Source organism: Ovis aries, chromosome 23, assembly GCF_016772045.2.
Source record: "Ovis aries strain OAR_USU_Benz2616 breed Rambouillet chromosome 23, ARS-UI_Ramb_v3.0, whole genome shotgun sequence".
In the NCBI taxonomy this organism is placed as follows: Eukaryota; Metazoa; Chordata; class Mammalia; order Artiodactyla; family Bovidae; genus Ovis; species Ovis aries.
In genome coordinates, this window is record NC_056076.1 from 50,046,662 (window position 1) to 50,069,911 (window position 23,250).

The 23,250-nt window shown below is 45.4% G+C and overlaps 1 protein-coding gene and 1 pseudogene across 2 annotated transcripts in view; both read right to left on the reverse strand.

Moving 5' to 3' along the window:
* The window catches only part of MYO5B (myosin VB), a 337,450-nt gene that overhangs the window by 253,761 nt on the left and 60,439 nt on the right, over positions 1-23,250 (reverse strand). The window lies entirely within an intron of this gene.
* The window catches only part of LOC132658507 (cofilin-1-like), an 82,464-nt pseudogene continuing 59,214 nt past the window's right edge, over positions 1-23,250 (reverse strand).

Below are 23,250 nucleotides of genomic sequence, written 5' to 3' on the forward strand. Positions count from 1 at the left end.
TTTTGAATGGTATGTGTTTTTTGTGTTTTTTTTTAGATAAACTTCAAGTGAAACTATTTTAAGAATGTTATACTACCCTTCTTAACAAACTACAGACATCCAAATGAGAATGGAGAAGCCCTATTTTAATTTCTGCAGACTGAAAGAGAGTTAACTACAAAGATTAGCAAAGAGACTATGGCGCTGGAAATCAGGCTCAAATAAAGGACCTGATGAGCAGCCCGAACAGGGGCTTCAGAAACCAAGCCCCCACCCCAGCTCCACTGCTCCGGGGTTACAGGGACTGGACGGAGGCTTGTCCCTTCTGAGCTCCTTCCTGTAGGAATAGTACCCGGATGCCTGGTCAACTGGGTGGGGCTGGAGGGGGTCACAAAACCACCTCTACCCCTTTCTCAAAAGGTATGATGCTGCACACCTTCCTAAATATTAAACTGAAAAGAAACTGTCTGAATTAAGGGATTCATCGAGATAAATGAGGACACCTAGGGTTTTTTTATTTAGCAAATATTTATATTTAGTGCCTGTTACATGCCAGGAACTGTTCCAAGAGCTTTACAAGTACTAGGTGATTAAATCTTCTAAACATATTTAATCCCTATGATTACTCAGCATCTAGGTATACACCAGAACAAGGGAAAGTAAGATTTCAAACAGATACTTGCACACCAAAGTTGATAGCCTCATTCGTCACAACAGCCAAAAGGTGGAGACAAACCAAACGTCCACTGACAGGTGAGTGAACAAACAGCGCATGGTCTAATACCTACAATGGCGAATTATCCAAACACGAAGGAAATTCTGACACCTGCTACCACCTGGATGAACCTTGAAGATGCTATCCTTCGTAAAATAAGAAAGGAAAGGACAAATATTGTACACCCCACTCCCATGAGGGACCTAGAATGGGCAAATTGCTAGAGAGAAAAAGCAGAATGACAGCCTCCAGGGATGAGGGGGGATGGGAAAGGAGAGTCAGTGTCTAAGGGGTGCAGAGTTCCAGTCTGGAAAAACGAGAAGGTCCTGGAGATGGACGGTGGGGATGGTGGCACACCAGGTGGATGTGGCTCATGCCTCTGAACTGTACCATGAAAAATTCAGATACACTTAAGATGGTAAATTTTGGCGTGTGTATTTTACCACCATTTTCAAAAGACAAAAAAATCTATTAGGTAGCTGCATCAGCGTAGCGCTCATTGGTTCCCTGTCCAGGCACCACACCGGACTCTACGGTCACAGCCGTAAATACCACAGCCTCGCCCCTCCTGCCCTGGCAGAGCCTGCGCTCCACTGAGGACACACACCAAGGGCCGCTTAATTACAACTGAGGCTCGGGCCACAAAGGTGAAGCCAGGGCTCAGAGGGCAAATCACGGGAGCTGCAGGGGAGACTGCCCAGGGAGCAGCTAAGCTGTCTGAAGTGTCTGCAGCAAACCCAAGGTGTCACTCTGGTGACCAATGGCCTTGACAAGACCTGCTAGACACACTCCTGCTCTCAACTCACACACGGTCCTGGCCTGGTAGACTCCCCGGCAGACAGCAGTCACACACGCATCATCGCCAGGACCTGTGCAAATGGGTCTCAGCACAGCCTCGGGCTCTCCAAGCTTCCTTCCGGTGTACACACACACACACACTCATTCTCTCTCTCTCTCTCTCTCTCCCCCCCCCCCCCCCCCCCCCCGTGGCCTGCCATGGTGGTCAAGAGTGTCTACTGTGGAACCAGACTCTGCCTCTCTCTGGCTTGGTAAACTTCAACAAGTTATTAAATCTCTCTGGACCTTGGTTGCAAAAGTGGGAACATATATGCTTCATAAGACTATGAAGTTAAGTAAGTCTCCATGTGAAAAGAGTCTTAAGAACAGGGCTTATCATATATAAAAATTAAGTTAACCACCATCATTACTACCTTATTTCATACTCACAGGACCCAAGAGGCAGATGAGGCAAGACCAACTTAACTCCATCTAACCGATGGAAAATAGGGCCAAGAAAGAGCAAGTAGCTTGAGATCGTGCACCTGGTTGGTGTCTACTGCTCTCCCTACCGTGCCATGGAACCTACAGCAACCCAGAAGCACCTGATGAAAATTTCAAGCGTCTCAACAATTCGTGTGTTAGTCGCTTCAGTCGCGTCCGGCTCTTTGTGACCCCAGGGACTATAGCCCTCCAGGCTCCTTTGTCCACTGGACTTCCCAGGTGAGAATACTGGAGTGGGCTGCCATTTCCTTCTCCAGGAATCTTCCCAACCCAGGAATGGAACCCAGGTCTCCTGCATTGTAGGTGGATTCTTTATCATCATCTGAGCTACCAGGGAAGCCTCTATGACTACTATACACCAAACGCTAGCTACCCCTTCTCTGGCTGCCCATAGGAAACAAGATTCTCAGTTCTCCAAATCCATCATGTGGATCCTGTAATCCCAGGAGGCAAATGCGGTATCCTTCTTTTCATCCACTGGGAAACAGAGCTAAGATAACAAGCATCTGACTAAGCATCTACCATAGAGACCCTCCACGGGGGAGACAAGAGTGGGAGAACTTAGGTATCTGTCCTTCAAACACAGAGGAGCAGGCCAGAGGTACTTAGAAAAAAATCATTAAAGAACAATGGAGGTGTATACATATCAATGCTACCCTCTCAATTCATCCCATCCTCTCCTGCTCCCACTGTGTCCACAAGCCCATTCTCAACATACATATCTCTATTCCTGCCCTGCAAATAGGTTCATCAGTACCATTTTTCTAGATTCCATATATACACATTAATTGACATATATATACTGCTGCTGCTGCTGCTGCTGCTGCTAAGTCACTTCAGTCATGTCCAACTCTGTGTGACCCCATAGACGGCAGCCCACCAGGCTCCCCCATCCCTGGGATTCTCCAGGCAAGAACACTGGAGTGGGTTGCCATTTCCTTCTCCAATGCATGAAAGTGAAAAGTGAAAGTGAAGTCGCTCAGTCGTGTCCGACTCTTAGCGACCCCATGGACTGCAGCCCACCAGGCTCCTCTGTCCATGGGATTTTCCAGGCAAGAGTACTGGAGTGGGGTGCCATTGCCTTCTCCACCTATGTGTAAAAGAGCTAGCTAGTGGGAAGCTGCCGTGTAGCACAAGAAGCCCAGCCTGGCACTCTGTGACCACATAGAGGGGTGGGATCGGGGAAGAGTGTGGGAGGGAGGCTCAGGGGAGAGGGGAGAGACGTACACACAAGGCTGATTCACATTGTTGCACGTTAGAAACCAACACAACACTGCAAAGCAATCTCCTCCAATTAGGAAACAACACGGGAGAACAATGGAGGGGTGGGTGCCATCAATGCTGAGCTCTGGTGGAGCCAACAAGAGCAAGAAGAATCCAGCTAGGCGGAGTCGAGTGTCAGCTAATGAAGCTGGGAAAATGTTGTGGAGCAGGCAGGATTCAAATGAGGCTTTCTGGAAACAAATCTTGTTTCCATGACAGTTCACTTTACGTGTCAACTTGACTAGGCCACGTAGGGCTGAGGTAAGAGGTCAAACCTTATTCTGGTGATCTGGGAGGCTGTTTCTGGATGACATCACCATTTGAATTGGTGGACCAAGCCGACTGCCCTCCCTAATGTAGGTGGGCCCGGGCAGTTGAAGGCCTGAATAGAACAAACAGGCCACGTAAGAGAATTCCTTTTGCCTGCCTGCGCTCTGGCACATGTGTTCTTCCTTGCCTTCAGACTCAAACTGAAGCATCAGCTCTTACCAGGTCCAGAGTCTGCTGGCTTTTGGACTAGAACTTTACACCAGCGGCTCTCCTGGTTTTCAGGCCTTTGTACTGAGACTGGAACTACCCCCTCAGCTTTCCAGAGTCTCCAGGATCCAGCAGATCATGGGACAACTCAGCCTCCCTCATCAATGAGCCTGCTTCACACATATCTCTTCCTCCTCACACAAACACACCCTCTACCGATTCTGTTTCTCTGGAAAACCCAGACTAATTTCCTACCATTGTCCTGGCAGAGAAGAAGGGGGAAGAAAGCTTCCAGAAGCCTAAGAAACAGAATGAAAATAAAAAGGCAAGAAGGTAGGAGCAAATAAATGGGGAAGGACATGAGAGAATAGCTCTGGAGGGGAAAAGGGGACAAACAAGAGGAATGAGGACTGTGAGGTAGACCAGATGGCCTGAGAACAGGGGTGCCTTCTGTATGTGACCCTCATGCAGGCAGATGAGCAGGATGCTATGATCTTGGGATTCACAGAAAAAAGCTGAATTTCAGAGAAAGGAATCATACATAGATAAGAGCAGCAAAGACTGGAGCAAGATGGCCATTATATTTGACCAGGTAGGAGGAGGGGTGTGTGTGTGTGTATGTGTGCATGTGTGTGTGTGTGGCAGTGTGCAGGGGCAGACTGACAGGAAATCTCTTCCTCCTTTCAAAGCACTAGACTCTCACACTCCCTGTGACTTAACCAACATTTTGGGAGCAGTTCAACTCCCTGCCCATGTGCAAAGGCCAAACAGCCCAGGGAGAAGGCCACCTGCCAGCCCCTAATTATCTGAGATAACAATTCCCAAGTCCCTCGTTTGACCCCTCTGGACCTCAATTTCTGTATCTGTGAAATGGAGACCCAAGTTATTTTCCTCAGAGGAGGACTGTGAAGATAAAGTGCGCGAGGGGAAAGAACATCACAGCAGGAAGTGACCCTGTGAGAAGGCGGGCACCCGTGGAAATTGCTCTGGTGTAAAGTCTGATGAAAGCACCGCATCAGCCCACAGTCCACTGGAAAAGCAGGCTTTTCTGGAGGACTGCAGAGGATCGCCTCCATAAAACACACCCGGGGTCTATTTAAAGTGGTAGAAAAACAACTTGCTAAACCTCATTAATGACTCACGAGCACACACCCTTACCATCCCCACTACTGCCGGGATGTTACGGCAGGCTCAGGTGAGATCAGGAGGCAGGAACACTCAGTCACGTTTAAGGAAACACTCAGGCCTTGCTCTGTGGTGGCGGGGATGAAGTCTGCTGACTGGGGACCGGGGGATGGGAGGCTTAGTTAAAGCAAGAGACGCTGGAGAAGACAAGGACGGAGCCAAACAGTTCCTGCCACTGATGCTGGAAACCCCACAGTCACAAACCCATAATGGCACTCACCCCGGAATCTCAGGGCATCCCCTTTCCCCCAGGGAGCTCCATCCAGGGCAAGATTCTGCCTGCCGCCAAGTCTCCGTCAAGCATGACCACTACAGAAAAGAACCCTATGCGCTCCAGGCCTGAACATGAACGGAAACTGGAAATAGCAAACCCCGATAAAGCAGAAAGCTCACATCACTGGCGCTCTAAGCAAACAAATGATGCGAGAACAAGTTAATGCTGGCGATGTAACAATAACAGCTTCACTCGGAGAGCTGGCCATGTGCCTGGTTCCGTTTCCCAGTGCATTCCACATTTTATCCTTTCACTCTCACAGCCCCGAAAGGTATCATCTCCATCTCCCAGGTGAGGAAACCGAAGGATGAAGAGGTGCAGAAAACTGCACAGGCTCACTAGCAAGAAATGGAGCTGGGATTCAAACCCATGCAAGAGTCTGTCTCCCAAATCTGTGCTCTTTGGAAAGTGCTGAAGTCCAACCTGGTGTTCTCTACCTTCCATCTCTAATGGGAAAAATCTGGGACTAATACTACAGAAACCTCTGCCCAGCGAGAAAGTCAGAGAGAGAGTTTGTTTTGTCTCTTGGCTTTTCTGATTTCTCTAAAATGAACATGATGTGTTTCTGCAGAAAAACAGAAACCAAACCAAACCAATTTTTTTCAGTGACCACCACCAACCCCCAACCCTCCTGCAAAGCCCCCCCAAGTAGCTCTCAGGAGATGAGTAGCACAGAGCTCGCCAGCCCACCTGAACACTCAGCCTGTCCAGAGCAGCCCCTCAAAAGCAGAAGTGCAAATGCCATCTCCCCCACACATCCCCTCCCCCAGCAAGGCTGCACGTCAGGCAGGCTGCCAAGAGGCTGGGCTGGAATCTGCTGTCGGCTACCCAGTGATCTGATTAAGAAATGTTGGTTAATGGGGGAAGTACAATTAAAAATACATCAGCCCCATCTTAAAAACCTCACCTGTCTTTTTCGAGAACTTACTCAGCACAGCAAAGAGCTCTGCTGGTTAACGACTAGCCAGCAGAAGGCCCCTGGACTTGTCATTAAGACTTCCTGGATGAGGGAAAAATTCCCCAGTTGCCCCAGAGAATTTGATGGACAAGCATCAAGAAAGATGGCTCATGGCCGAGAACACCCTTAGGCTTCTAGATGAGAGTCTGGACCACCTCCGCAGCTTCTGGAAGTTACCCTGATAAGTGGACATACACAGTTCATGCTCGTGGCTGCTACAGAAGGTCTTCTTGGGCACTGGGCAAAGGCTCCTTCAGGAGGAGACAAGGAGGTGAGGACCACAGACATCCACCTCACCCACACTGGTGGGCACTGACACGAGTCAGAAAATAGAACCCTCAACGGATTTTTTTTTTTCATCATAAACAACTTACAGGGCTTATCTGTCCTAGAGATGTACATAGAGTGTATCATGCCACCCCCCTGCCCCAGGAGAACCCTAAGCCAGCCTGAAGAGTGGTACAGATGAACTGACAAAACCCTCTATACGGGATGCCACCCCCCCTTCCCTGGACATTTCTCATCTGCTCAAGTTTGCAAAAGACTAGTTGTATAAAGATATTGTGATGTGCTTGCTAATACACAACGTTTCAGGAATCCTGAAAGAATCCATTGCTCTGAGACTGCAGCTGCCCAGAGGCCCTCGCACCCTAACGGGGCTCCTCCACACAAGCCCCTCTGCCCCAGTCCATGCGCAGCCGGGGGGCTCTGCAGCACTCCCTCTCTGCTGTGTGGAACACCAGGCACCGTCTGTCCCAAGCTGATCAGGTAGGTGGCAGGAGAAACTCTGCCTGGCAATCGCGAGCCCTGGGCTGGGGCCCCCGGCCTGTCATGCTCCGGCTGTGGAGGGAGGGGCAAACCTCTTCCTTCAGTTCCTACACCTGCTGGATGAGGGGCATGTTCTGCTCAGGTCAGAGGGCTTTCTATGAGAACCAAATGAGATGACGTAGGTCGCGGCGCTTTAAACACATCAAAAGCCCCATGCTGGGCAACAGAAGCCATTCATTGCATCGAATCAGAGACTGGAAGGCATCGAAACTGAGGCCTGAAAGGGAGCCCTAACGCTAAAGCGCAAGTCAGGATGCAGGAGGCAAGGCCATAGTCAAGGCCATAGTCACACAGAAGGGAATCCACTTCTCATCTTCAGAGCAGAGGAAGAAATCGGGTGAACCTGCTCAGGGCAACCTTTGTGGGGCTTAGAAGCAGCTTGCACCAATCCTCTAATTATGCCCCCCATCCAGATGCTAGGTGACGCCCCAAATGCTCCTGCCAACACTTCTCTCTGGGCAAAGAACTGGCCTGTGCCCCTGGGTAACAGATGCCAGGATGTGTCATTCCCCATTGCCAAGGATCAGAAGCAAAATTCAGCCCCTTGCCCTTGCCTGTGACATACAAACTAAGTAGACAGAAAAAAACACGTTATATTTCTATAAGAAAGTTTACTTAACATTATAAGAAAGCAAAAATTGCTTTTTAATGACCCCTAAAAAAATATACAGAATCCTTACATTGTTGTTAATGGAAGTATGGCCAACCGATGCTCACACTGATATGAACTGACCCATTCGGTCCTTCTCTGAAAGACACCCAGCAACTCCGCCTGGGGAATGTGTCCTGCCTACCACACAGTCCCATGCGAGACCACCGGATCACAATCAAAAATCAGCTGAAATGCACAACATTTTTTCCAGGTTCATCCTCTCCCAGCTTCCCACTGGCTCCAGCCTGCCAGCCACGCTGACTTGGTTGCCTACCACACTGTCCCATGCAAGACCACCAGATCACAATCAAAAATCAGCTGAAATGCACAACATTTTTCCCAGGTTCACCCTCTCCCAGCTTCCCACTGGCTCCAGCCCGCCTGCCACGCTGACTCGGTTAACCTGCTCCTCTGGCCTGTGATGCGGTGATGGCCTCGCCCTTTCCAGTGTCCCCAGAGGAGCCTGAGCATTTTCTCATTGCTCCCTGACTCCAAGTGACAGAAGCAGAAACAAGAATTCAGGACTGCAATAACGATGGAAGACAACAGTACCGACCCCCGAGTGAACCTTCACTGGAGTCTCCACTCTGCCACTGAGCTTTCTCTGCAGCCTTGGGCAACTCATCTGACCTCTTCCAGCGCTAGTGCTGTCATTTGTAAGAGGAGGACATTGGGTGAGATTAACTTAAGGGTCTTTGCAGCTCTAATATTACAGATTCCAACTGCGATGTAGAATTTTCACTTTCATCTTCCAAGTTTCTTTCGAGGTTCCTCTTAACATGCCCAGTGATAAGTAATTTTCCAGTCAACAATATCTTTATTCTACATGTGGTTCTGCATAAATTCCAAGAGGAACTGCTTCTAAGACTTAGTTACAGGTCAGCCTTTAGTGGGGGCTACTGCTCAAGAAAGCTCGGCGAATCCCTCTGAGACAGGATCCTCGGTGACCCGTCGCCTCCCAGGGCCCTGACATGCTGTTCACCGCACGCACACATGCCACGGACACACAGCACCGTGTGACAGCCCGCCCGAAATACTACTTCTAGGCCTCCTGTTTCCTATCACCCATCCTCGTTCTCATCACAAATTCCTACTTCCCTCTTGGCCAAGAAAATCTGAATTGCTAAAAGTAATTCAGTTCTGAAAATTCAAGTGGGATAACGAGTAATTCTCAGTCCCTCCACTACTGGATTTCTATGCAAACGAACTCCACATGTTTCCAGGAGGCATTTTCTGGGCATGAATTCATAAGAGCAAGTGAAAGCACTCTCATCCTCTCCACCCCACGTTACCCCAAACCCATATGCCACGAGCCACAGACCCAAACCCTTTAAAGCCCCAGCCTGTTGATGGAGCAGCGAGCCTCTGACCTTGTACCTTCAGGTCAACTCTGATTCATGGCGCAATAATAACGTAGCATCAGTTTATCACTAGCTGCTTGACATATTCATCTGATCTGCCCATCTATACTGTAAGCTTGGGGGCCAAGACTTTTCCCTTATAACCCACGTGCCTTACTTGACAAGGCCTGGTGCTTCCATCCTGGAGGCCTCCACCCCAGTGACTCCTCCCTCCCACTCCTCCTGCCTCTCCATACCTCCCACCTTGTATCTTCAGGGATGACCCTAGTGGAGAAAGGAAAAGATGCCTGCTGTCCTCCTCTGTCACATCCTGACTCCTCCCTCCACTACCCAGTTTGTGAAGATTTACAACTGATTACAAAGTTGCAGAGTGAAATACACAGACTGAACCCTACTACTTGGGAGCAGGGCTTGAACTATTTTCCTCCAGGGACACATCAATGCCAAGTGAGGCTCACAGCTCGAGGAAGACTCTCCCCGGCGTGTGCACAGATAAAGCACCTCTTAGCGTCCAGTCCTAACACTGTCTCACATAGCCCTCTTGAGAGCATACTAAAATACCTGAGTATACTGATAAAGAAACGATGTGCAATCAAGATACACATGCGGTCAGGAAAAAAGAAAAAAAAGGTTTTGCTATATTAACTATTACCAAAAAGAAATTACCTGATTCTTCATAATGACCACAATATATTAATGCCAAAAAAATATTTTTCAAGCTTCAAGTCCCCAACTCACTGCCTGTATCATTCCCAGGCTTTAGCTACAAGAGACATTTCCCTCCATTCATGAACAGCTTGTACCATGAATCTTTGAATGTGTCAGGAGGACTGTGAAGACAGGCAGCCACAGCCCTGTGGGAAGTGGTCTCAAACCACATGCAAAACCAGTGTCAATGGAAAAGTAACAGCTGCTGAGCCCCCAGCCCACCTGCCTATACACACCCCCCAAACAAGCTTCCTTTCTGACCTTGGCACTGAAACACCGCTGCGGCACTCAGCACAGCACTTCACACTCCCTGGAGCTAAATCGTCATCATAATTGTTCCTGTTCTTTGATAGCAAGGTAGGCTGAGCAGTGCTTTAAAAAGCATTCGCAGCTCCAAAACTATGGGGCAACAGGCAGTTTCAAAGCATTTAGCTGGACACTGAGATCAGTGCAGAAACCTATTTGTCACCATGACGGGAGGTGATAATGTGACATTTCACAAGTTTCAAAACTGCAGGGGAAATCACCTCCCCTCTATTATTTGTTGCGATGCTGGACTTCCAAACACACTCTTGGCGTGTACTATGAATCACTCTAATTATTCAGGCTGAATACCAAACCAACCAGGGTCCACAATCAGCTCTGTGCCTTAATTTCTTGTCATGAGAACATTTTTAGCTTCTGTACCTGCAGGTTGCCCCACCAGTACCATTTTCCCCAACAAATAACAGTGTGCAAAATTCTTTATTGAAAGGGGCTCCTATGTCCACAGTGGGCTCTGGCAAACAACACATTTCCCTGTTTTCTCCCCTCCCCAAGCACACCCTCCCCACTTTAAGAATAATATCAAGGACTCAGTATTATGCCACAAAAAATGAACGACAGAAAACCATCCCTGAAACCACCATCCACTTTCTGCTTTGAGAACAGTGTCTGCTGCTGTCCTTCCAAGAATCCCCCAGAAATTCAGGAACAGAGAACATCAGAACATATTTGGAGGGAAAGAATGTATGTAGTGGCTATGTCTCCAAGGCTCAAATCCTGCTTCTGCTACTTTCTAGCTATGTGACCTTATCCAAGTTACTAAACCTCTCTGCTTTCGATTCTCTGATATTAGAAACAGAAACTTCCCTCCTTTCATAGTTGAAAGGATTGAGTATAAGATCAACACACACGTCAGGTTCTGTGCTATGATTCACATCATGATGGGTCAATGTCAATTAGTAATGCTAATAATTAACAATGCTCTCCCAAGGACTAACAAGCCTGGCTAACAGCAGTCTGCCACAGACTGGGGAAGAAAGTAACCATGAATGTTCACCTCCCTGTACCCGTAAGATGCTTATCACTGCCCAAGGCCCCTGCCCTTCTTCACCATCTCTCTTCTTGAGACGCAGGGCTGCCTGCTCAGATTTGCTCAGTAATGGATCATGAGAGTCGTCACAGAGCAAATGGCAAGAAGAAATAAGGCATTAAGTTCCAATGTTTAAAAACTGTCAAGTGGGGGCATGAAACTCAGGAGCTTTAAATACCTCAGCGAAAACCTGAAAGGCAAGTAACTTTTATAAATACCTTTTAATCCCTTAAAATCATTAACATGTTTTTTCCTTCACCTCTTTCTCTCAACAGCGTGGTTACACCTACAGCTGCAACTGCTCACTCAGATGTATTTAAAAGTCTCAACTGAAATCATTTGGGGGTGGTGTTTTCTATGAATTTATAGAGACCCATGATCATACTAATAGTTATTTTTTTTTAATAAGCTTGAAGAAAACTCTCCAAGACCACCCTATGCTGCTGAGGACAGAATTAATCAGGATCTAATTGCTTCCTCCTTGTAATAAAAGTAAAAACTTCAGCAAGAAGTGAGTTTCGAGTCATTCCTTATTTATGTCCCCTTAAAAGCACTTCTACAGGGACCACGACACCTCAGGCAAAAGGACACTCATCTCACCCAAGGGAAGCCTGATCTTCCTTCTTTCCTCACTGTTTTCTCCATTGTGGGCTCTGTTCAATTGGAAAAAAGTTAGGAAAAAAATAAAAGCACAAACAAGACCCTACAGACCAAGATCAGAAAGGGGGACGGGAGAATGCTCACTGCTTTGCATGACACTAATATTAGAGCCTCATTTCTAGTCCAAAGTATTGCAAGAACCAGTAGCTGCACCAGTCATTACATCTGGGTATCTGTGAGGAACCATTGACAAGACTACCGGTCAGAATCCTATGCAGTAACCCATCAGAAACCCTTTTGGGATTTTTCAGAAAGTGGAAACTGCCTGGTTTCTCATAGCACAACCACACAGAGGAGGCCACAGAGCGTGCCTCTCCTCTCTGTCCTCAGAATCGCCTGGGGAACGCGGTCAACAGGAAAGGGGTAGGCTCTCCCTGACTCCAGGAGCCCTCGTCATCTTTTGCCTCTTTAGAAATTTAAATACTCGTTTATCAGGTATTAGAGAGTTACTTTAGTGAAACTTCAAAGATCAAGATGACTTCTAAGATCATGTCCACGTCTAACACTCAACACCAAGGAACTGAAAAGCACCACCCCTCTCTCACGTCCCACACCACGGCCACCCCACGCTCCAGAGGCCTCCCCGGGTCTCCAAGGGCGGGAGCCCCTCAAAGATGGGCCAGTCGCAAGGAAAGCAACCTGCTCTGAAAGCAACCTGAACCCGGCTGTTAACTTGGAATAGTTACTCAAAAGAATGGACAAAGTGTTCAGCTTCAGTAAATCCCCAGATACCACTACATTTAATCACATTCCCCAAGCTTCATTTACTTTTTAAATCATCATTTCTCCCTCTTTATCTCTACTTCCTTCAGCCACACAGAAGAACTGTCTGGGGGATTACAACAATTCTTCTGAACACTGTCCTGGGAATGAGTCCCAGGAGGGTCTGATGGCAGCGGGGGAAGGAGAGAGGCACTCCTTAGGCACAGCTGAGAAAGGCAGACCAGGCAAAGGGCAAACGGAAGGACAGGCAGGAAGAGACTCAAAGTTCAGAAGCTGGGAACCTCAGAAATGTGACCCAGAAGGCCAGCGCAAACAACGGTAGCAACTGCCCGGGAATGACGACCTTCAGCCGAGGGAGAGTGCATAAACGCAGGAGTCACGCCGTCCTCCCCACTTCCGCCCTGGAGTGTGTGTCACAGTCCGGCTTCAAACCCTTTCGTGATTTTCAGAAAATGGAACTGCCTGGTTTCTCACAGCACGGCCACACAGAGGCCGCCACAGAGCGGCGCCTCGCCTCTCTGTCCTTCTCAGAATGGCCTGGGGAACATGGTCAACAGCAAAAGGCCAGGCCCTCCCTGACTCCAGGAGCCCAGGCCCCTGCATTCGCTCTTGGCTCTCCAGGTGAGTCTGTACACATCAGGTTTGAGATCCACTGCCACAGAGCCACAGAAAAATGTTCAAGCAACAAAAACAGAAGAATATGCAAGATACACGGTTAACGGGGAAAACGCAAGTACATCACAGCGTCTTCAGGTGCCAAGCACACAAGACGGGAATGAAGATAAAGGGGGAGGAGTGACATCAGCAGGATGAGTGAGACATCCTCTGCTCCCATCCCTCATCCCAACAGCACCTTGACATCCATCCATCCTCTGACAAAAATGCCGTGAAGGAGATGTGGGGTCTGGTACCTTATGCCAAGGAACCTGGGAGAAGTATCACCCTCCCAAGTGCCAGGCGATTAGCCTACAGACCTTGGTCTCAGCTATGGACTCCAAAGTGGCCCATGAACTGGCCCCGGCTGCCCCCTGAGAACACACAGGATCACGTGCAGATGAAAGCCTTCTAGGAAATCCACAAGTCCAGTGAAGAAGTTCTAGCACACCACTGAGCAAAAAAAAAAAAAAAAAAAAAAATCTGCATTTGGAAGCTTTGGAGAGGTAAGAGGACCAGTGTGACTTTCCTCACGTGATCTTCTCCCAAGGCAGCACAGCTCAATGCCAAGAGGCAGCCCCAGCCACAGTTCCTCCCTTGAGATGGGGAGTGAGAGCATGTGTGTGAGCACCCAGCTTCCCCAGCTGTAGAAAAGAGGTTCATTTCTCTCCTACCTCATCCAAGTACTGAGCCTCGGGGAGCAGAAAGAGGCTGGGGAGAACAGCAAATCAGACTCTCAGAAGGTGTTGAAAGGGACACAGATCCTACTAAACACGCTGCAGACGCCACTAAGAAGCTTGCCCACAAGCCGCTGGGGACACTTTGCCTACAAATCCCACTAGCTGGCCCACCAGCAGCCCCAACACCCCAAACCCCTCTCCCACGCACACCCTAACCCCATGGCCAGCATCCTGTGAGCATTCTTGGTGGCAGTGAACATGAGTTTTAGCAGATGGCTAGTGAGCATACCCAAAGTCTGCAGAGTCTGCATGGCCAGAGTCTGCAGGCCAGGGACACACCACAAATCTAAGCCCTAGCACCACCCCTGGGGAGCAGAAAGGAGGCTGTCAGCACCTGCCCTGGTACATTATAGGATATAAGAAAGCATATACGCCTAAGGATTCTGCCAAAGGAGGGAGCTAGAGGTGTGGAGCATGTGTATCCACAGCTCTTCGAGTCTCAGAATCCCTGGCACAGCTGACGGCTGTTTGTCTCCTGAAGTCAGTCAGTAAAGACTGAAGGAGGTAACTACCATCACAAATGTGAAGACAGCAATTTAAAACCTCGAACAACATGAAAAATCAAGGAAACATGGCACCAAAGAATCAAAATAATCTTCCTGTATCCCAAAGGCATAAATCTACAGTTTATGCTAAAGAACTCAAAATATCTATTTCAAGGAAGCTCAATGAGCTACAAGCCAACAAGATACAAGAAAGACAACTCAATGATATCAGGAAAACACGGTCATGAAAATGAGAAGTTTAACAAAGACTGAAATTGTAAAAAACCAAACAAATTCTAGAACTGAGGAATAGAATGAAATGAAACATGCAATCAAGAGCATAAACAGCAGAATGGGGCAAGCAGCAGAAACGATCTGTAAAGTAGAATAAAGGACCTTAGAAACTATCCTGTCAGAGGAGAAGAAATAAAAATTTAAAAGAGTGAAGAAAGCTTATGTGAACTATGGGATGCATCAGGAGAAGAAATCTGTGAAATATTGGAGTCCTCGAAGGAAAAGAGAGTGGGGAAGCAGAAAGCTAATTTAAAAGAAAAGAATGGCCGAGAATGTCCCAAATCTAGAAAGAAATTTGACCATTCAATTTCATGAAGCTCATACATTCCCAAACAAATGCAGCTTAAACAGAATTCTCCAAGACATACTGTAATAACCTGTCAAAAACTAAAGACAAAGAGAGAATCTTAAAAGTAGCCAGAGAAAAGAAGCTTACCACTTACAAGGGAATTCCAAAAAGGCCGTGAGAAGATTTCTCAGCAGAAACTTTAAAGGCCAGGAAAGCCTAGATGCTACAAAGTCCTCAGATAAAAACCACCAACCAAATATACTTTACCTTGCAAAGTTATCCCTCAGAAATGAAGGAAAGATAAATATGTTCCCAGACAAAAAGAAACAGAGTTCATCACTAGACCTGCCTTACAAGCAATGCTAAGAGGTATTCAAGCAGAAATGAAAAAACACTCGTTAGTAACTTGAAAACATATGAAGCCAAACAACACACTGGTAAAGGTTAATACAGCCAAATTCAGAATACTCTAATACAGTTATTAGGTACTGTGTTGACCACTTAACACTACTAAAAGAAGTATTAAAAAATAACAGTAACTGTATTTGCTAATGATGTTACAACACAAAGAGATAAACTGTGACATTAAAAAAAAGAGTAAAAGGGTAGAGTTTTTATATACAGTCAAACTTAAGTTGATTACAACATAACAGTGACTGTTATATCAATATATAAGCCTCATGGTGACCACAAAGCAAAACCATATTGTTCTTAAAGGTAAAGAGAAGGAAATCAAAGCGTAACAACTGTCTATAAAACATTCCATCCAACAACAGCAGAATACATATTCTCAACTGTACATGGCGAAGTCTATAGGGCAGATCACAGGCTAGCTCACAAAATAAGTTTTGGTAAACCATTGTTGCTGTTCAGTTACTCAGTCATGTCTGACTCTCTGTGATCCCATGTCCTTCACTATCTCCTGGAGTTTGCTCAAACTCATGTCCATTGAGTCAATGATGCCATCTAACCATCTCATCCTATGTTGCCCCCTACTCCTCCTGCCCTCAATCTTTCCCAGCATCAGGGTCTTTTCCAATGAGTTGGCTCTTCACATCAGGTCATCTCAGTCAACTCTTAGCAAACTTAAGAAAACTGATATCATACCAAGTATATTTTCCAACCACAATGGTATAAAACTAGAAATAACAGGATTAGGGTTAAACGGGAAAATACATATGTGAAAATTAAACAACATACTCTTGAATAACCAATTCATCAATGAAAAAATCGAAAGGGAAATCAAACAATGTCTTGAAACAAATGAAAATGAGAATATACCAAATCTAATGAGCTGCAGCAAAAGCCATTCTAAGAAGGAAGTTTATAGCAATCAAAAGTTACATTAAGAAAAAAGAAAGGTCTCAAAAGAACAACCTAACTTTATACCTCAAGGAACTAGAAAAACAACTAAGCCCAGAGTTAGCATGTGGAAATAAAAGATGAGAGCAGAAATAAAATGAAATAGAACATAGGAAAAAAATCAGTGAAACTAAGAGCAGCTCTTTCTAAAGAAGATAAACAAAATTGGCAAATCTTTAACTAGACTAAGGAAAAAAAAGAAGACTCAAAATCAGAAACGAGAGGGTACATTACAACTGAAACCATGGAAATGCAGAAGATTCCTATTTATTGTACACAAAGAAACTGGATAAACTAGGATAAATTCCTGGAAACATAAACTGCCAAGAATGAATCATGAAGCAGGGAGAATTTTGAACAGACCACTACCTAAGGAGATTGAAGAAATTATCAAAAAGGAAAATCCCAGGACCAGATGGCTTCACTGGTGAACTCTACCAAACATTCAAAGAAGAATTAAAGCCAATCCCTCTCAAATTCATCCCCAAAAGAGGAGAAAATGTTTTCAAACTCATTTTGCAAGGTAAACATTACCCTGACACCCAAAGCCAGATAAAGACTCTAAAAGAAAACTATAGGCCAATATATCCCTATTGAATACAGATGTGAAAATTCTCAAAATAAAACAAATTCAACAGCACATTAAAAGGACTGTACCATGATCAAGTGGGATTTATCCTGGGATGCAAGGATGGTTCAACATATGTAAATCATTCAATGTGACACAACACATTAATAGAATGAAAGTTAAAAATATCAGATGCAAGACAAGCGCTTGACAAAAATATAGCCTTTCATGATAAAAACTCTTAACTGGGTATAAAGGGAACACATCTCAGTATAATAAAGGCCATGCGTGCATGCGTGCTAGTCACTCCAGTTGTGTCTGACTCTATATACTGGCAAATCCATAGCTAACCTCATACTCAATGGTGAAAAGTTGAAAACTTTTTCTCAGATCAGGAGTAAGACAACTTCCACACTCCTTCCACCACTCCTAAACATAGTTCTGGAAGTCCTAGCCAGAAAAAAAAAAAAAAAGGTATCCAAATTGAAAAGGAAGGCGTTAACTGTCTGAGTTTGCAAATGTCATGATTTTATATATAGAAAATCCTAAACACTCCACCAGGAACTATGAGAATAAACTAATTCAATAAAGTTGCAGGATACAAAACCAAGAAACAGACTCAATTGTTTCTATATACTAACAGCAGACTATCCAAAAGAGAAACTAACAACCCCATTTGCAACAGCACCAAAATCAATACTTAGGAATAAACTTGACGACGAAGGTGAACATTCTGTACAGTGAACACAAAGACAGTGATGAAAAAAATTTAAAGACAACAAATAAATGGAAAGCTACCCTGTGTTCTTGGATTGCTAGAATATTGTTAGAATGTTAAAATTCCTTAACGGCCTGAAGCAGTATACAGATTCACTGCAAATTCTACTAAAACTTACTTGAGCTTTGTCCTTTTTTTGGGGGGGGGGGGGGGGGGGTTGGTTTGGATTTGTAGGGGACAGTGGTTTGTTTACTGAGCCACCTGGCATGTGGAATCTTAGTTCCCCACACAGGGAACAAACTCATGTCACATGCATTGGAAGGACAGAGTCTTAACCACTGGATGGCCATGAAAGTTCCCAACCCTAAAATGTAGATGGAAACACGAAAGATGCCGAATAGCCAAGGCAACCTTGAAAAGGAAAAATGTAGCTAGACACATGACACACCTGGTGTCAAAGTATATCACAAAGCTACAGGAATCAAAACAGCATGGCACTAGCGTTAAAAACATACATGTGACAGTGGACCAGAACAAAGAGCCCAGAAATAACCCTTCACATATATGGTCAATGAACAATTGACCAGGGAGCCAAAAATACTCAGTGGGAAAGGATCTCTCTTCAATAAATGATGGTAGGAAAACAGATAATGACATGCATGAAATTGGACCCCTATCATCAGTTCAGTTCAGTTCAGTCACTCAGTCGTGTCCAACTCTTTGTGATCCCATGAGTCGCAGCACGCCAGCCCTCCCTGTTCATCACCATCTCCCGGAGTTCACTCAGACTCACGTCCATCGAGTCCATGATGCCATCCAGCCATCTCATCCTCCTCGGTCGTCCCCTTCTCCTCCTGCCCCCAATCTCTCCCAGCATCAGAGTCTTTTCCAATGAGTCAACTCTTCGCATGAGGTGGCCAGAGTACTGGAGTTTCAGCTTTAGCATCATTCCTTCCAAAGAAATCCCACGGTTGATCTCCTTCAGAATGGACTGGTTGGATCTCCTGACAGTCCAAGGGACTCTCAAGAGTCTTCTCCAACACCACAGTTCAAAAGCATCAATTCTTCAGCACTCAGCCTTCTTCACAGTCCAACCCTCACATCCATACATGACCACAGGAAAAACCATAGCCTTGACTAGACGGACCTTAGTCGGCAAAGTAAGGTCTCTGCTTTTGAATATGCTATCTAGGTTGGTCATAACTTTTCTTCCAAGGAGTAAGTGTCTTTTAATTTCATGGCTGCAGTCACCATCTGCAGGGATTTTGGAGCCCCAAAAAATAAACTCTGACACTGTTTCCACTGTTTCCCCATCTATTTGCCATGAAGTGATGGGACCGGATGCCATGATCTTTGTTTTCTGAATGTTGAGCTTTAAGCCAACTTTTTCGCTCTCCTCTTTTACTTTCATCAAGAGGCTTTTAGCTCCTCTTCACTTTCTGCCATAAGGGTGGTGTCATCTGCATATCTAAGGTGATTGATATTTCTCCCGGCAATCTTGATTCCAGCTTGTGTTTCTTCCAGTCCAGCGTTTCTCATGATGTACTCTGCATAGAAGTTAAATAAGCAGGGTGACAATATACAGCCTTGACGTACTCCTTTTCCTATTTGGAACCAGTCTGTTGTTCCATGTCCAGTTCTAACTGTTGCTTCCTGACCTGCATACAGATTTCTCAAGAGGCAGGTGAGGTGGTCTGGTATTCCCATCTCTTTCAGAATTTTCCACAGTTTGTGATCCACACAGTCAAAGGCTTTGGCATAGTCAAGAAAGCAGAAATAGATGTTTTTCTGGAACTCTTGCTTTTCCATGATCCAGCAGATGTTAGCAATTTGATCTCTGGTTCCTCTGCCTTTTCTAAAACCAGCTTGAACATCAGGAAGTTCACGGTTGATGTATTGCTGAAGCTTGGCCTGGAGAATTTTGAGCATTACTTTACTAGCATGTGAGATGAGTACAATTGTGTGGTAGTTGGAGCATTCTTTGGCATTGCCTTTCTTTGGGATTGGAATGAAACCTGACCTTTTCCAGTTCTGTGGCCACTGCTGAGTTTTCCAAATTGGCTGGCATATTGAGTGTAGCACTTTCTCAGCATCATCTTTCAGGATCTGAAACAGCTCAACTGGAATTCCATCACCTCCACTGGCTTTTTTCCTAGTGATGCTTTCTAAGGCCCACTTGACTTCACATTCCAGGATGTCTGGCTCTAGATGAGTGATCACACCATCATGATTATCTTGGTCGTGAAGATCTTTTTTGTACAGTTCTTCCGTCTATTCTTGCCACCTCTTCTTAATATCTTCTGCGTCTGTTAGCTCCATACCATTTCTGTCCTTTATAGAGCCCATCTTTGCATAAAATGTTCCCTTGGTATCTCTAATTTTCTGGAAGAGATCTCTGGTCTTTCCCATTCTATTGTTTTCCTCTATTTCTTTGCATTGATCGCTGAAGAAGGCTTTCTTATCTCTTCTTGCTATTCTTTGGAACTCTGCATTCAGATGCTTATATTTTTCCTTTTCTCCTTTACTTTTCGCCTCTTATTTTCACAGCTATTTGTAGGGCCTCCCCAGACAGCAATTTTGTTTTTTTGCATTTCTTTTCCATGGGGATGGTCTTGATCCCTGTCTCCTGTACAATGTCACGAACCTCACTCCATAGTTCATCAGGCACTCTATCTACCAGATCCAGGCCCTATTTCTCACTTCCACTGCATAATCATAAGGGATTTGACTTAGGTCATACCTGAATGGTCTAGCGGACCCCTATCATACCCAACTCAAAAACCAGCTAACAATGGTTTAAAGACCTCAACATAAAACTTGAAACCATAAAATTCCTAGAAGAAAACATGGGGGAAAAGCTTCCTGTCACTCGTCTTGGCAACATTTTCTTTTGGATATGTACGAAAAGCACAAGCAACAAAAGCAAGCGGCACCACGTCAAATTATAAAGCTTCTGCAGAGCACAGGGAAGAAAAGGAAGGGGAAGCTGACGGAACGGAATGTCTGCAAACCGTTTATCAAATAAGGGGTTACTATCCAAACTATATAAGGAAATCACACAGCTTAATAGCAAAAATCCCAAATAATCCAATTCAGAAGTATGTGGAGAACCTGAATAGACATGTTTCCAAAGACAATATACAGATGGCTGACAAGTATATGAAAAGGAACTAATTATCAGGGAAAATACAAATCAAAACCACAATTAGACATCACCTCACACCTGTTAGCTAATATCAAAAAGACAAGAGGTAAGTGTTGGCAAGGATGTGGAAAAAAATCCTTGTGCACTATTGGGAGGAATGTAAACTGGGATAGTCACTATGGAAAGCAGTATGGCGGTTCCTCACAAGATTAAAAACAGAACTGTCTTATGATCCAGCAATCCCATTTCTGGCATATACCCAAAGGAAATAAAAACAGGATTTTGAAGAGATACCTGCACTCTTCTTGTATGCTCACTGAGCATTATTCACAATAGCCAAGAAATGGAAAGATCCTAAGTATCCACCAAATGATGCACAGATAAAGATCATGTGGTTGGTGGGTGTGGGTGTGTGGGTGTGTGTGGGGGGTGTGTATGTGTACACACGCATACACAACCTCAGATCCCATGGTCACTTTCGGAGAAAGGAAATGCCTGATTGGGAATAAAGGTGGAGAGAAACCTACTACCCCATTCCTCTTAGTCTCTGGAATCTTGAACTATGTCAATACCTTTTTACCTAACACACCTTTTAATTGCTTAAACTTGAAAGAGGATTTGGACTGAGCAGACATGAAATATAAGCAAAAATAAGTAAAAATAATGATTTTGGAATGAACAGAAGTAGCAGCCTTGGGGTTGGTGTTCCAGGGTTTTCATGGTTTCCTACACAAGAGCACTCTTAGCTTCGGCCCAGAGTCCTCCTCTCGCCTGCCTGGGCTTACTGCATGGGCTGCAGAAGTCGTGGTGGGGACAACCGAGCTTTCCAGCCAAGCGATTAGTGCCCTCTAAGTTCCTCAAGAGGCTCCTCGTTTGTTCTCTTCCTGAATTCTGTCTCCCACGTGGACTGTACACTTTTTGCAAGAAAAGGCTATTCCTCGACCACCTTAACATTTCTCTTGATGCCTAGAGTTAATAGATGCCTCCAGCAACATAAGACAGATCATTTAGAGATAGACCCTGAGCTCTGGAGTTAAGATCCTAGAAGCCATTATAAAAACTTGCTTTGAATTGTTCTGCCTGATTATAAAGTATACGTTCCTTTATGAAGATAACGGCCTCCCCTTTTCCTCTTTGGAGCCACAAAACCAACCCAGAAAACACAGGGGAACGACAGTCCTCATGACCAAGTTTATAGCAAAATTCTGCCCTTGTGTCTGGATTTCTGCTGAACACAGAAATCCCTGAAGCCATCTCCCTCTTCTCATGCCCTCTTCCCCTCAGTGAGAACAAACTCGGCCACATTTCCTTTGAATTTCACTTCTTCAAGGGAGTCTGATTAAGGTTGTTCGAGGCACATTAGTTGACAAGTGAGGCCAGAACATAATGTATAGGAGAAGCTATCAGACAGCAACTGAGAGCAAATGAGAGGAGAACAGGTAATTCAACAGTACTGAGTTGATCACATCTGTCTCTGCCAGAGGCAAAAGCCCACTTACACACACACCTTTCTTTTGGCAGACTGGAACCCACTAGATAAAGGGAGAGGGATTCCAGGCTACCCCAAAGCCACCTCCCTGGGCTTGACAGAGTTAAAAATTCAGTTTGGCTCAAGCATTCTCAGATAGCAGAGAGTATATGTGCTTGAACTGCTGAGTTGGATCATTTTCTGCTTATTCCTTAAATATAAGTGGGGATGTTATAAATAACTTAGTGGGGATGTTATAATAAGTTGCATAGCATCAGTCTCACTATTTTAAAAGTCGGCTCTGAAATGTCTGGATGCTGCTAGAAAATGCTATGAAGTTAGTGGATACCTTGTCCATGGACTTGGGAGGAAATGCTGCGCAGTGCTAGGTGCTAAAGACACGAGCAGGCCCTTGTGGGTGTTTGTAAGGGGCGGGGGGGTGGGGAGGTGTTGGGGGATTAACATTAAAGTGCTTTTCACCTCATCACTTCGCATCTGTACAAAAACCCCATCAGGTACATGATGCTCATTACCGTCCTAAGAATCTAGTCACAGAGCTCGAAAGCAGACCCTCAGAGCCCGCACTACGTTCTCCCACAGCTCCACACAGCCTCTCAGCTGTGACCTTTCAAGGCCAGCTAATCTAGGGGTTCCACAGAGAAAGAAACTGATAAATCAGGTCATGCTCCCAAGGTCACACAGCATGTCCATGGAGAAGCCTGCCTGTGTTTGTGCTATTTAACTAGAGTGACCAGGTCAACTGGAACACTCAATTTAGGGGCTAAGAAAGCCTTATACCTATACTACTATCTATCTGCTTTCAGACTCTGAAAGGACTACGTCAACTAATTTATATTTTTTTGTTTTTTATATCTATGCAGGTTAATAAGAAAGATTCAAATGGGGCTGTGATTTTAATTTCCAGGTGAGATACAATTATACATTAGCTGACAAATAGAAAGCCTTGTGAGTCTTTGTGACTCCCACCACTCTTGGAAGGCCTTTGCTCATTCTTCTCAATCTATTCAAATCCAAATCACAGTCCAAGGTTGGGGTGTGTGTGTGTGTGTGTGTGTGTAAGGCAGTTCTGAACACACCCAGAATAGCTA